This window comes from Vidua macroura, chromosome 3, assembly GCF_024509145.1.
Source record: "Vidua macroura isolate BioBank_ID:100142 chromosome 3, ASM2450914v1, whole genome shotgun sequence".
In the NCBI taxonomy this organism is placed as follows: Eukaryota; Metazoa; Chordata; class Aves; order Passeriformes; family Viduidae; genus Vidua; species Vidua macroura.
In genome coordinates this window covers 87,047,170-87,063,453 of record NC_071573.1, presented here as the reverse complement: position 1 = coordinate 87,063,453, position 16,284 = coordinate 87,047,170, and the positions used below count along the sequence as shown (strand labels likewise).

Below are 16,284 nucleotides of genomic sequence, written 5' to 3'. Positions count from 1 at the left end.
AATCCATGGTGACAAGACACTTGTTCGAAAGGTATCTCTGAAACTGACTAAAAGTGTCAAGTAAACAAACAAAGCTATTTGTAAGGAGTAATTTAAAATTTATTACTTAAAGGAAAATTGTAAGGAGCAAAGAGCCACAGTCTGCATTTAGCGATATCAGAATAAAGCCAAAGTAGTTATGTCAGCTATGGGTGCTAAACTCTACTGAACTAAGAACTACACTCTTCATTTCCATATTCCAAAAATTTAAGCAATCCTTTAATGTATGCCACTTGGAGCACTGAAACACTGACAGTCCCTCAGAGGTCATTTCCAGGAATACCTCTTTTCATCCTGGAAGACTGAACTACTTCAATAGCTCTGAGTCTGCCCATCCATGACCCAGAGATAGCATGAGCTACACAAACTTCCATTGCCCCCTATCTCACACATGGTCCATCTTCAAAAAAGTGAAGTACTCATAGACATAGTGGAGATAGGATGGATGACATTAAAGTATAGCTCCCAGTCCTGTAGGCAGGACATGATATTTTTTGTCCCTCCCAAAAAAGAAACCATATATACTACAGCAATGATTTTTCCAGCTATTTTCCAAAGTTTTAATAAGAAGGGGACATTGCCTCTTTCACTTACTTTCTTCAAAAAGGTATGTTTCCAGGGAAAGAAGTATAATTTTTCCAAGTCATTTGTACATCAAACAACTGAGTGCGCAAAATATTATTTGTTTACTTAGTAGAAAATTGTTTATGAATCAAAAGAAAACTTGTTTAGAAATTTCTCAGTCTTCACTGTAGGCTTGCAATCATCTGATAACAAGGGAAACAAAGCTAACTTAGACAAAATTTTAATTATAAAAACATTGCAAAACCCCCCACATATTTCACTAATGATGGTAATCGAAACAGTGTTTACTTTGCTCTCACTGTAATTGCGCTTCTAAATCCCAAGGAGCCACAGTCATTTGGTTTGTGAAGATGTGCTTTAATAGCAAGAGAATGTAATGTCAGAAAATAGAATAATAAATATGACTTTAGATACATAAGCCATGCTTAGATAGCTGCCCAATTGTAGGTTTAGGCTGAGTACTACCAAAAAACTCTGCTGAAACTAACTGATTCTACCAACAGCTTATTTTAAGGACAAGTTATCTACTGTGGTTTGACAGTAGAGCATATTCTTTGCAATTTTGTCATAAAATGTTTTGTTGGTAATATTTTTAACACAATTTTGTGCTCCTAAAAACTCCAATTCCAACACCACTATTATTTTCAAGATATTTCTAGATAAAAGCAATGCCATTTTCCAACGTGACTTCAAGGACTTTTCTATTAAGATGTTAATAAAAAATATATGTAGACAACATTTATGATTACAGAAATTCATGCCCTATTTGCAGAGGCTTTGAGAAGGTAGTACATAAGTACATGGGGTTCAAAACTGTGTGGGGTTTTGGCTCAGTCTATTATACATTTTATGCTTTGGAATCCAATTGCTGCTTCAGATTGTAATTCAGCAAGACATGACAGAAACAGCTTTATACACAAAAGTTCATTGCAAATTTCTATACACTTAAGTATGTCTCAAAGGCTGGAATTTGAAAAAATGAAAGACATAACCATGGAATGGAGACTTTGAAAAACTGATGACTATAATACTCAATGGAAAGCTGTTTACTTAAGACCTCTTAATCATAATTACCCCAGGATTGCAGACCTAGTTCTGCCCTCAAGGGTCAAAATTTTATTGACATGTAGAGGGAAGCCAATCAGGTCCTAAATCTGTTGCTTAGGAGATTGGCTGTCCAAGGAACAGTTTTATGGAAAACAGTGCAAAGGGATTTTCAGACACCTAAAATGTTGCCTTTTGGCATGGCACATTTTTTACTGGTTTCTGAAGTGGACTGAATCTCCAGCAAATGAAATATATAACTCTTAAACAAGAGTGACAAAATCATGCATGGATGAAACTTAAAAGGGAGAGAACTATATTTCTTTGCTCAGTAGCTTAGTGACTGTCTCCCATATGTTTCTCTTTATGATCATTCCCTTTTTCTTCCTTTTCAGTTCAGCTAGAATATGAACTCAAACAAAAATCCTTCTGTTCAGATTTTCTAGATAGTAATTTTCATCTCTCATTTTTTTTCCCCTTTTAACAAAAAATATTATATTACAGGCATTCTGGCTTCTGAAGAAGCCAAAATACCAGTGAACATATGTTATACAGTACATGTAACTCAGCGTTTCTTAAAATAAGTTGAAGTTTTTGCTTTTTCTTCTGTTAAAAGCTTTCAAATATTCAGTGTTTCCAGATTTTTTTATTTTATAAAAAACAAATCATGTACTTACCACATTATTCTTACAGAAGTGGTTTCATCTTTATATTTATAAGGAACCTTTGAGAAAAAAGGAAGTAAATATAAAAAGATGAAGGAGCTGGAATATCTTGTGTTTTGTTTGTTTTTCCTCATGACAAATTATAAAAGAAAGGAGTATAAACTGAAACAATACATATTCATTTGCTGACGTGCTAACAAAATAAGTAATGTATATTATAAATTTACTTTAATTTTGTAATATTTTTTTAATTCATAACAGCTTAAATTTTTCCCATTGCTGCTTAAGAAGTATTAGAGTAGATGTTAAGTTTAAAGAGGAAGAAAGACCAGCCCAACCTGGCACTCAACTAATATTTTAGAAGTTATTTTCCAGTAAAGAAACATTATTTCTTTATGAGATGCCAGTTCTATTGTTTTCCCTCAGCGTCCATTCTCTCTGTTAGGCAAATACATGCGCATATGTGCTCACAAAGTTGGTTCATCAGGTCACAGGTTCTAAATTTCCCAATTATACCAATAGGAGTTAGAAGTGTGTCGTGGTTTGACATGGAAGTGAATTTTTTCCAGGAAGTTGGGTCAAACCAATCAGTGGTCAGGTTTGGATATTGGCACCTGGAGTGACCACTGAAAGTATGGACACGCCTCTGAGAACACAGGGGGTTAAAAGCAAGAACTCCCAGGAGAACTGTGTCTTTTGGTTCCGGTCGTCAGAGAGTGCAGGCTCTCCCCTGCCCAGCCATCAGCTGGGTGGGGGAGGGGAAGCCACGCGGCCTTGTCCAGGTAGGCCGAGGGGCTGAGGGTCTGGAACCGAGCCAGCTCCTGGACGGAAGGGTGGAGAGAAGTGGAGATGCCTTTGCCCCCCCCCCCCCCCCCCCCCCAAGAGGGAAAGAGACAGAGAGCCTGGCAGCACCTGGAAATTTGCCGGCAGAGGAGAAGGAGAAGGGGGGATGATGTCCAGCGTGGGAGACGGAACACCGGACCGAGATATCAGCCGTTCAAAGAGTCTGAACTTTTAACCCTTTCCAGGAAATGAGGGCTTTTTAAAAGTATTACTCCTCCTTGATTTGTAGTGGAAGAGAGATAGTCCGGGACCTGAGATGGTAGAAGAAGAAATATTTAGGTAGGAGGAGATTATGAAGTAGCTTTTGGCTGGACTTTTCTTGTAAGCCATGGACTGAACTAGAATCTCCTGCAATAGAGACTGCATTTTAGGGGGATGCAGTGGTGACCCAGGGAGACCTGTTTCAGCTTCAACAGCACAAGAATGGCGAGAAACGAAGAAAGCTGAAGAGGGAATGGTGATACCCTCTGTCTTCAGGAAGAAGATGAGTCCTGTTTTTGGACCCCTCGGCCCCAGGGGAAAATGGGGGGGACTGTAGTCCCAGGATGAGAAGCTGAACTGTTGTATCTTTGGGTCCGTGGCAAAGCATCCTTAAAGGAGCCCTATGAGCAGTCTGTCCATGCACGGTGGTGAGAGCACTGTGACATGGAAAGGAGAGTGTCACACTGGCAGATTTTTTTTTCCGGGTGGTTGCCATGTGTGACAGGGAAACACAGGGTGACAGCTGTGTTTCCTGGGGGGTCTGTGGTGCAAGAGAGACTTCTCTCTCCCTTGATAGTTTGAGTATGGATTACCTGAAGGGTGGTAATTTGATCAAGAATCCCAGGTGATGTTTCATGGCTGAGTGTTTTTAGAAATTGGGAGGAGGAGGGGTGTTTTAAAAAGTCTTCATCCTAGATTTAGTTTATGTGTTTTCTGTATTAGTAGTAGTTTAATAAAGTTTTTTTCCTTTGTTATTAAGCTTGGGCCTGCTCTGCTCTGTTCCTGATAACATCTCACAGCATTTATTTAGGGAAGGTGCATTTTCATGGGGACGCTGGCATTGTGCCAGTGTCCAACCATGACATAGTGTTAAAGTGTAATAGTTTTGTGTCAATAGGTGAGGAAAATTCTATCAAAAATAGGGAGGAGTGAGGAGGGGAGACCTTATGGTGACCTTTCAGTACTTAAAGGGGGCCTACAAGGAAAATGGGGACAAATTTGCAATCAATTATATTAATTAATTTTTTCCCCCAAATCGAGCCTGTTTTGCCTGTGATGATAACTGGTGAGTGATCTCTCCCTGTCCTTTTGTCAGGCCATGAGCCTTTTGTTATATTTTCTCTCCCCTATCCAGCTGAGATGGGGAGTGATAGAGTGGTCTTGGTGGGTACCTGGCATCCAGCCAGGAATAACCCACCACTTGATCAATTGATTCTAAGCCTTCATTAGTAGTGATTGAAATCTGCATAAATTTGATTCCTTGCGCTCAATGACAATACAATATTTCCTGAATACAAATTTCAAATGACAGTATTTTTCACTCCTAATGTATTGCTATTAAATTAAATCCATAATGAAATGGAATATGAGCTATGCTACCAAATCAAAGTGAAAAGTGCCCAGAAAACAAAATGGGTATGAAGACGGGAGACTGACAGGTTTGATAGCCTGAGTGACATATGTTTTACTCTGAAGTTACTGCTTGCAATATCACCTGGAAGTAATAGAAAATTATTCTCAAAATAGGAAGTGCATATAGTATAAATCAGTGCAAATTTTGTGGCTTCATTACATTGTTCTATACTTCAGGAACTGTACTAGTAAAATGAATGGAATTATTTGCCTAATCAAAGTGTAGCTGTAGCTTAGCAGCTACAGCTGAACTATTGCAGCTGAACTATTAAGAAGACTTTAAAAGAAAAAAGAAAAATATAAGCTGTAAATATACTGTATATATCAAATACACTGTTATCCAAGAAAGCATCACAAAGTATTTTGAAGTAGTTATTCCTTTACCAAAAAACAGTCCAAAGGTTTATCAAAATACTAAATATTATTTCAGCAGTATTAATCTCATTCCATTTCCCTTGACCTTGAGAGAAGTGTTTGAATTCTTGTCTAATAGGGTCATAATTATGCATTCATGTGCAACATTAAAAATTTAGATTACAAATGTATAGTTATATTATAGACAAGTAGATAGTAAAAAAAATCTCAGAAAGTTCTGAGGTTTAGTTAAAAATGTTGAGTTTCGCAAACATTTTCCATTTCCACACTTCCATCTGACGTGCAACTGACTCTTTGCTCTCTACAACTATACGTAGGAAGAGTATTAGACTACAGGAGAACTATCAATAACAGGTTTTTAGCCTCATGATTCATCTTCCAAAATAATTTTCAGATTTTAAATTGTTCATATAGGTGCAATGCAGATTGAAGGGTGCAAATTGCAAAGTATAAATGAAAGTAAGCATCTACTCTATAACAGACACTGCTTCAAGCCCATTATCTCTGCCATATCAATGAGAAATATTGTGTTTTCCAAACCTGTGTTAAGAAGCTGGATCAGTTGTGTAAGATGTGCTCACCACCACTGCAATGCTTCTGATTCTACCACACTCAAAAGACCTATCTGAGAAGGGAGAGCACAAACAGCATAGAGCAAATACGGATTTAAAAATGTCCATTATGGTGGCCACTGAAATCTGCTGTTGTTTAGAATGGTGTTAAGAGATTGTGATACTAAATATAGAGTCTGTTTTCACTCCTTCGCTAGCAACTTCCCCTGCTCATGCCTCTTCAATAAAGGACTTATGAAATCAAGTAATAACAATACAGGGAGGGCTCCATAGGAACACAACTAATGAAGTAAAGTGTTTTTTTTCAGGTAAGCATTGAGAATGAGAAATTGATACACTGATAGAGAGAAAAAGAAAGAAAAGCTTTTGTCCTTTCTGAAGCGTGAAGATGTTTACTCTAGAGTTTTGTTTGCTTAACCTGCTATGTGACTCATTGCAGCAGAGTTGAGCCCTTCACCTTAAATCATCCACAGTGTAATAGAGTGTAAGAATGAATAGCTGGGTGCTGTGGTCAAAAGTGCTACTTTTCTCTATAATGCCTGTATACAAAAAGTGTTTTACGAGAACAGGGTTTAAAATAGCCGAAATTTTCACATCATAAAGTCTCTGTATAAGTTTACGGAGTACCCTAAGCACAATAGGCAAAGGATATTCAGTTATTGTTTGAATAAGAGCTCTTGCCAAAAAAAGAGGAAAGAATATAGAGGAAGAAAAGGTAAGACCATCATATAATCCTATTCTACATGTTCTAAATAACAAATCAAGAAACTCTGTTTTTTAAAGACTATGTCTATTTCCAAAAAGAATAAATGGGCCTAACTGAAAGCTTGGTTTTAAGTTTAATTTTTAATTTCTCTGTTCTTTCCAGGAATTAAATACTTCATGCATATATAACACATGTGAATACATATACGGATTTGTTACTTGGTATACACACATATATTACAGGGAAAAACAAATCTTCATATAATTTTATGGGAAGTCAGCAAAAAGTGGAGTTATTCATAATTTATGGGCACATATCTAAGGATGATATGCTTCCTCATATTTACTTGAATGTATGTGTATAGTAGGAAAAATATAAACAATAATATTTCCATTGAAACTACTAAATCATCTACAATTCAGAAAATCATCTGCTTATCATGAAGACCTGGCACAGAATATCACAATCAGGAACTGAACTGTCCTGGAGAAATACCCAAAATTTGTTTCCCTATAAATCTGAGACATCTTCTTAAATTTCTATACTTGTTCCACAGAAAATTACCTTTGTTTTCATTATCTATGATTGTCTAAAATAGCTTAATTGTTTAAAATGTTGTTTTTTTTTTCCGATTATCTGATTTTATCTGATTGAGATAAGTTTTTCTGCTGGAGGACATAAATTTGCTGAAGAGCCGCTGAAGAACTGAACAGATGAGCAATGAGAACAGATGTAATTAATAGAGTCACAAAAAGGAAGATTGCAGTGGTGTATTAACTTCTTAGAGACACAGAAACTTAGAGAGATGTACCTGTACAGTTGTAATTTGGAGTTCCTATCTCGCACCCAAAATCGATTAACTCCTGTTTCTCTCCAGGAGGGACTGACAATGCAATCTTGCCTTTATTATTGAAGGTTGACACACATTACTGATGACCTGTAGCTACCCTGCTCTTATGATACTACAAAACTGGCAGTTATAACGGTCCAGGACTGTCTTTTCTACTATTCTGGGCTCAGGTGTCAAAACACTGGCAGTGGCAGGGGTGGAGAGCTCATGCTGGAGCAGTAGAAAAGCAAGAGGAGGAAGAAGTGATGGATAGGAGCTATTATGAACTCACCACAACCCACAATGCAAACCCTTCAGTGCTGTGTGATGGAGGGACAAGCCAGAAATGAGCCTGGGAAGAGGAGAGTAAGAAGTAGGTTTTGGGATTTTAGCCTGATCATATTTTATATCATCATTGATATATATTCAAACAGGCAATAAATAAAATGAATTTGCCCAAGTCAAGAAGGCTTTTCCCATGACAGTTACTGGTAAGTAATCTCTCTGTTCTTAGGTTGACCAAAAAAACTTTCTTCCATCTCGTTTTCTCCTGTTTGAGTAGGGGGAGTGAGCAAGTCACAGTTAACACACCAAAACTGCCCAGATACCAGAAGCTGTGAATGGTTGATGCAGATACCAAGTCAGCTGAGTGGTGCTATGGGAATCACAGTTACTTCCTGGAATTATTCTGTGATGACAGAGAGACATGACGGACCCACAGGATGCCTAATGAATAGTCATGCTCCAAGGAAAATGCTGTCATTTTCTGTGATGTGTGACTTCTCCACTTGACTTGAAGATCCACTATCTCATTTCTTGTTCTTGTCTCTTAGCACTGAGACCCTACAACCTCCCTTGATAGTCATCTAGATACTTGATAAATTCATGCTAATACTAAACAAAATAATTTTTTTTTTTCAATATAAGTCTATTATTTCTTGTTTTACCATTAGTAATCATAAAGTATACTTCATCACTGTGACATTTCCTTTACTTTTCATTTAGTATTTCAAACCAAATGTTACTGCTGCCTCAGTTTCTTCTTTCCCTTGATGTCTATTTCACATCCCTAATAATTTATATTCCTGTCCTCTAAAGTGTCTCCTATTAATCCTTTTTTTTTAAGTCCACTGCCCAATCCTAGAGGCAGTATGCCAGATGTCTTCCATGCCAAACAAAGCATCATAATTACCTTCTGTGTCTTACAAGCATTATTCCGCTTAATAAAGCAGAAGTTGTAGGGAAAGGTAAGATGTTTTATAAGCCCCATGAATGTAATTTAGATTATCACAGCTGCAATAATGTCATTATGCACTTTTGTAATTCACTGCAGCATTTTCCTCTATAAAGGAATTATTCCTCATTTATTTGTGCAAATCATAAATAATGCTACTAATTTACAGTAAATTTGCAATCCATTGAAACACACAGATCTTTTCTGCCTTAAGACCATCTGCCTAGTTAGTCCTCCCCTTTTATTTTACCATTGTATTTTGCATTTTTCCCTTTCATTGCTTTTTATGTCTTTGGCTTTTATAAGACTTTTTAGTCTTCCCCTCTCACCTCTAGCTGTATTACTCTTTCATACTAATCCTTGCTTTCTCCTTATTTACGGATCATTAAGAGGTCCTAATGTACCATTTAGTTTCTCATTACCCTTCTTCCATGTCAACACACTTTTGTAAGTTTTCAAGTTTCTGAAACACTTTTATTTCATTAATCTGTAGTATTTGCTGATGTAATTCTTATAAATCACTTCCAGGTAAACTATCTTCAAATTGTAGTCTAATCTGATCTGCCTAGCTGATTTCAGTTAATTATTCTACTTTCTGAAGCAAAGTGATCTCATATATAGTGGAAGAACTCATTGAATAATCTTTTATTATTCATATTGTCAAATTTTAGGAAGCCAGCATACGTCCTTGGGTTGTCTTCTATAGCCAATAAAGGGAGTTTAGTTAGCAATATGCTTTCTGATTCACGTGTATGGTGCATAACCATAGTGGACTAAAATGTGTTAAATTCCATTCCTTTGGGGCTATATTACTTTCCTTACAAAGTTCCGTAAGTAGCAGATTTTGTACTTTGGAGCATAAAGTAAAATAAGTAAATAAATTAAAGGAATGATTGCAAACATTTTAGAATATCAACTCCAGCAAAGTTTTGTACCCAGAAGCATTTTGAGGATTTAGGGGGGAATTTGAAAGAAAGAAGGAAAAGCAAGCTTTAAATGAAGATTCAGATGCAACCTTGACTATGCAACCATCATGCCCTCTTCCATAACAGAAACAATATTGAGTCTTTACTGTTTGTATTGTACCCTAATTAAGCTAACCCCTTATATCCCTTTTATTCTACAATTCTATTCCCAGTTATTCTAACATAAATTATGGGGAAAAATATATTTTCACAGAAGTCTGAATGGAGGTGGATTTCACTGTGATTTTACTGTGGTCCCAGTATCCCGGTAAACATTTTTGGTAGTTTTCAAACTGTCAGTGAAATTTCACTGAACTATTTTCAGACATTCGGTCTGTTCACAGCCAAAGGCTTTATTTGACTTTAGTTATTCAAAGGCTAAAAAGATCTCTGCCTTTCTTATTGAATCTAGTATTTACAAAAGAGTCCTTCTGTGATCTCTTGCATTCACTTTCACTCATCCAGTCTCTGTTGGAATGTTTTTTGATATTTCTGTATCAGTACCAAATTAAAAACTCAGTGGGTCTGGCAAGCTTTCCAGGAACAGACAAGACATTGCAAACTTCATCAAAATTACAATATCTGTTTATTATTTACCAGTTTAAAAATAGACACCTTTGTGTCCTACTAGAGATAGTCATGATCAATTTATTGATTGTTATTTGGAAGCTATTTTCCTTAATAAAGCATGAGAGATCCCAAGCATAAATTTGCTTCTATTTTCAACCCCAGCAGGGAAAAAAAAAATCCACCACAACTCCATACAGTTATATTGCTCCTTCAAGGTGAAGCATGGTGTATTCAGGTTAAAGAACACTAGTCGTTCTGAGAGTTCCAAACCTTAAGTCTATTCAAAGCTGGGTGCAGTTCTTGGGTACAGATATTGTTTTGCATTGCAGATACTTAAAGCATCCAGGTCTGCAACTGTAAGCTTTAGTGGTTTTGCTCTGGCAGCACTCTTAAGCTTTTGGGCTCAGCTGTAAATACACTTGGAGAAAATAAATTTCAAAATTCTTTTGAATGGCTCATAATTGAGATATCTATTTATTTTTCCTGTTGGAATAATTTAGCTTTAATTTTGTAGCAACCAATCTATTTTGATGTTTAGTCTATTTTAATACATCTTAAGAGTTTCTTATATCTGAAAAATAATTAGTGTTGTGCATTTGCAATTTTTTTATAGTGTTCAATCTGTTATGGATTTTTCCTAGTCTAAGAAAAATTTCTCCTACTTGAAACTTCAGTTAGAGTTTCTTATTTTTAAAATTGAGATTTTTCTTTAATAAAATTATTTTTTCGGAGATGCTTTCAAATAAGTACCAATTACTACATTTGCTGTATTAAAATTAACTTTATATTAGATAACACATAGTTCAAGTAATATACTTATGATAATTTAAAATTAAAATACTGCTAAATAATGTATTTATATATTATTTAATATAAATATTGCACATCATTTTCCAGAGAATGGAAGTGCAGGTTGCCATGTTGCTGAGCTGTGATTATTCTGCTGTTCCATTCAAAACAGTAGCTACATGGATATGAATATATTAAGTTTAAAGATATTTATATGGACTTATTTCATCTAATGTATATCTTGGAGCATATTTTGGAGAAATACACTATTTTTGAAGATTTTTAAAAAATTTTTTTTTGAGCCTCACTCTTAGCAGATGAAAGGTTTTTGGATGCTTCACTTCCATTGTTTTAAAGGTAAATATCTGGTGTTAAAACTCCTGGGTTTCTGGTGACTTAATTTTCAAATTTTTATTTATGTTTTTTTCAATTTATCTTCTAATATATGTATTGTGGTGAGCATCCAGTTTTCATTTTTTATTGATAAACTAAACAAAAAGGCATTGGAATTTCCAGCCCTCATCTTATTATACAACGACGAGGACATGTAGCATATCAGGGTTTTTTTATTATATATATTTATATATTATATGTATTTTATTATATATTAACCTCAGAAAACTGTTTTCCTTTTTCTTTCTTTTTCCTTTTTTAAAAAAATTCAGTATAGAGAATGCTTGATTGATCAAGCTATCCACTAGCTAGGATTTTTTCAAATTCAATTTTTTAAGAAACTTCTCATACTACAAAATTATCATTATGCTAACTCAACATACCTCAGTGTCCTGACTTTAATTAAGAGTGAAGTCCATCTTTTATGATTTTCTGTTTTCTATTAGCTGATATTATTTTACTGAGGCCAGCAGAAGCATCACTATTCACTAGATTAAGATCAAACACTCATTTCATGTTTGAAAAATTAATTCTATAAAATAATTCCATATGCAGGTAGGGCTTCAATCCATTTTTCCTTTATTGGCTACCTTGCCCTTCTGCTCTTATTAAAGAGTGTTTTGTACTTCTCTCATTTTATTTATTTGTTTGTTTATTTGGTTCCAGTTTCTGAAGGCAGCTTTTGGACCTGTGGAATATTTATCTCTGTCCATCACTTTGCTGCTCTTGGCTATTTTCTTCAAAATCTGGGAAACAGCAGGTTACGAGCCCTTAATGATACAAACATTCTCTGCTGAAAATTCTGAACTATTGCACTCTCTGAAAGACTTCAAATTAATAAATTGCCTTGATAAAGGGTTAAGGAATATCTGTTGTCTAAATTTTACCTGACAAGGAGCTGAACTTCAATCCAAGGAATAACAAGGTAAACCTTAATTTTTCCCTTTTCCACGTTAGAGAATAATGTGAACTGGGCATTTACCTGGCAGAGATTGTTTCCCTTCCTACCTGCTTTGATGTCTGAGCTACCTGGGGCCCTTAGGGCAGAGCTGAAGATAAAGGCTAACTGCCCTAATTTCTTCTTCTGAAAAAGGAGGGGATCGCCACCATCAGAGGAGCTGTAACTCAAAGCAGAGTTAACAGCAGGGGCTGTGCTGGGAGCACCAAGACACTTCAGCATCTCTTGCATGCATCCTCCATTCAAGGAGTTCTTTTTACACAATCCTTCTGGTAACACATACAATCCTTCTCCAGTGATGTGTAAACACTTTAACACAGCTGTAAATGTAGAGTGATGCTTGTGCAATGAGAATAATGATTTAATTTTCAAAGAATTTTTCATACTAGCATGATCTATCGATATTTAATATAAAATTGTATTAACCTTAGTAAAAGTGGGATTATGTGAAGCGTTGCGTCGTTTTCCCCGGTCCCGGGCAGCTCCGGAGAGCCCGGCAAAGGCGCTGCTTCTCGGCAGGACCGGGGTGCTGCTGGTCCCGGGCGCTGCTGCGTTCCACGCACAGGGGTGAGGCTGGCTGCATTCTGCTGCCAGCGCAGGGTGTGAGACGAAGAGGGAATGAATGTCCAGTTCATCCGCGTGGTCGGCTGGAAAGCTTTAATGGCCATGGGGAGCTGCGGTGGGGAACCATGGCTCGCTCCCCAGCGCCGCGTGTGGCATTTTATAGGGGGCGGGACAAGGGGGGGGGGAAGCCCCCCTCGCCCAATGGGGGCAGGCTACAGGGGAGTGATGTGGATCGGGGTAACCAACGGGAACGCGACAGGGGCAGACACGGGGCTCCGGGACGAATGGGGTTGTGGGGACGGGATAACAGACGCAGAACTCTCCGGAGTGGACAGGGGGGTGGTTACAGGACTGACATGGTGATGCTCCAATGGTGAGTGACCTGGAGCAGACCACCGCGGGGTGGGGGGAACATGGGGGGTGCACGGGGTACACAGAATCAGCTAACACATAACAGAACCCCTAATCTGAACCCAAACCCAGGATGCAACATACCCCTGTTTTTTGGGGGATATATGAGAATTAATATATAAATATATCTAGTCCTGCCAAGAAGCAGAGATTTATAAACATAGTCACAGTGAGAAGTAACACAATGAGACTTAAAATTGTAACTCTGACCCACTAAACTTAAACTGATCCATGGAGCAGAGATTTTTCTATTGAGGCTTATTCTTTAAAAGAGAAAAGAAAATTAAGATGTTGATAAAGTCCACTATAAATATTTAGTCACAGTTTTCTGTCTTACTTTGGAGATCTCATATTGCCTAAACCCAGAGACCTAATCCTTTTTCCAGATAATGGAGTTTGTAAGCACTCTTCTCTTGTACTTTACTTAGTTACAGAAAACAAATTCCAGCCTCCTATTCAACTGCCACAAAAGCATATTGCCATATTTCACAAAAAAAAATACACCAAAACAAAACCCACAAAGCCCACATTGAAAATGTAACACAAATCATCCATAAAACACCCCAACTGGGTTTTCTTCCACTGAACAACTCAGATAGTAATGCCTGTATTTTATATAAACACCACATGCAAAGAGAGCAGACCACCTATCATGCACAACTGAGCTTCACTAGACTTATGTACTTTTACCCTTGCAAGAGCACATCCTGCAAAAGTGACAGGATGACTCCATGCTTTCTGTTTCTCCATTCGGACATCTGTCCTCTTTCACTTAGAAGTTAGATTACTTAATTGACAACATAAATCTCTAGTCTGAGAGGTATTTTCATTACACAGCAAAATTTGTCTTTAAGAGAGCACAAGACATAGGGACTCTCTCTCAACTAAGGTCAGGTTCAACACTGCTATTTCTTTCTCTTTCTCCTAAAGTATTTCTTGGAGTACAGAACTATCCAGCAATAGAAAATGACCTTCAAATATCCAGTAACGTTGTCCTTCCTGTCCAAAACTGGTATGACCTAACCAGTAGTCTACAGATGTTTCTTTTCTATCCTTTCTGTTTGTTCTCTGACAAGCTGTATTTTCATTTCTTGTGGCGTATTGACATAGCTTCATATTCAGTTGGAATAAATGAAGTTTATTAAGAAAGGCAGTAATTAGGAAAGGGTACTTTGGTCATGAAATATATTATATATTTGTTGCTCTTCAGTAAGAGAAGTATTTGTCTACCAACTTCTGAATAAAGGTTTTAGCAAGTAGATCATAATATAAAAATACATATTCATGCAGAAATTTTCTATTAATAAAAACTATAATACCACTGTACTAGTAAACCAAATTTTATCAATGTATATGAGACAGATGGTTTAAAAGATTTGCCCAGATAAGAATACTTTGCCCATTGATAACAATGCTGTGTGATGAATACGTGACACACCTATTATGAGGCTGAATTAAAGATTCTTCAATTTACACATAATGGGATCATGCATGAGGAAGAAAAATGTATCTCAGGTGTAAACTAAGCATCAGGGATAATCTTGGTGGAATGAGACAGTGTCAGAGCACACAGGCACTTGAAACACTTTTCAAGTAACACTGGATCTCTTCAGTAGTTGTACTGGAGAAAATAAATCAACAGCAATATAGTTACAAAACTAGAATATGAATTCATACCATGACTCTTTGGCCGTGCAGAGCTGACCTGGGAGTACTGGGATTTCTGTGATATAAAAAGAGCTGTGGTATAAACTACAGAGCTGTGGGTCCTTAAGAGCACTGAGGATGAGTCTCAAACACCTATTGGACCATCTCGGTCACCTGCCCCATCTCTCCCATCTTCCCTCAGTCACTGAAATTAAACTCACAGTCATTCCTATACAGACTTATGCTCTCTTTGAATAGTAAAAGAAATACAGAAAGAGAAGACAACAATGCAAGACAAAATCAAATAGTCAAGACCAAGTAAACACAAGCATATGTGTGCCTGGATACTGCCTCTGTGCTGCACTTGACAGAACGTATGGGCAAAGCAGATTTTAAAATACTTCCCTTAAATTTAACATCTCTTATTTTCTTCCTGGATAGTCACTGACAGTTGCACGTGTACCCTGATTTAAGGACTGAACTCATACATAGACATGTACTGGCTCACCAGGCTGTGACCCTGCCAGCCTCAGGCAGCCCACCTTCCCTAGCAGGGACCACCTGGTCCCCAGCTGCTCCTCCAGAAGATCACAGATTTGACACAGGTGTCCTGTCTGCCAGTGACACCTGAATGCTTAAGGTGCCCTTAGCTACCTCAGACAGCATTTGCTCATTCTCACTTTTGAGTGAAAATGTGAACAAATGAGCCTTAAGAGACTTTCTTTGGTGGGGAGACATATATTTTTGATCCCATTCTAATGATTCCAAGGAGGACTAGTCAGGTAAAAGTTATCACTAACAACATATAGAAGTTGGTTTCCTATATTTGTAGTAATAAGCACAACATCCATAATTTCTAAACTTAAATAGGATTATCAGCTTCACCCTGCTAGGTATAAACCACAAACATGTTTTAAACTACAGCTTAGATTATGCAAAATTATTTCCAGTGGAAATATTTTCTGCCTCCAAATCCCTTTGATTGACAATGTTTACCTCCAGCTTTCGCATTGTTCATCTGGAATATACTCTAAGGGAAATTTAAATCTTTAGAAACTTGCAAAGAAGGACACTAAGTTCAAAGAGTTTTTAAAATTAGGACTTTGGACAACAATAGAAATAAAATAATAAATTATGCTAACAAGAAGGCATTTAATAATACAGGTTTGGTCTTGGTAAGGATAAACCACAACTGAGCCTATGCATTCCTGTTTGTACAACAGAAATCAACAAAAGAGCAAAAGAGAAAAATGGCTATTGGAAAGTCAATACAATATAATTAATACAATATGCTTAACTTATTATATATTTATTCTTATATTTGTATTTGTTATATCTACAAAAATACATGTACAGTGTATGATCAATTAGCGTTAGTGTTTACCAGCATGTTTCCAGGCTTATAAAAAAAAAAAGTTTCTGGAACAGTATCACTTAATTGTTGTTGCAGGAGTACTTCTGTGCATTTAAAGAAATGCTAA

General features: G+C 36.8%; 1 long non-coding RNA gene across 1 annotated transcript; it reads right to left on the bottom strand.

The window, feature by feature from the left end:
• Positions 1-572: 572 nt before the first annotated feature.
• Positions 573-5,783, bottom strand: LOC128805082 (uncharacterized). The gene is made up of 3 exons (XR_008436273.1): positions 5,706-5,783; positions 2,346-2,392; positions 573-806 (listed from the first exon to the last, which is right to left on the bottom strand). It is a non-coding gene; the product is annotated as an uncharacterized LOC128805082 (long non-coding RNA).
• Between the last annotated feature and the right edge of the window lie 10,501 nt (positions 5,784-16,284).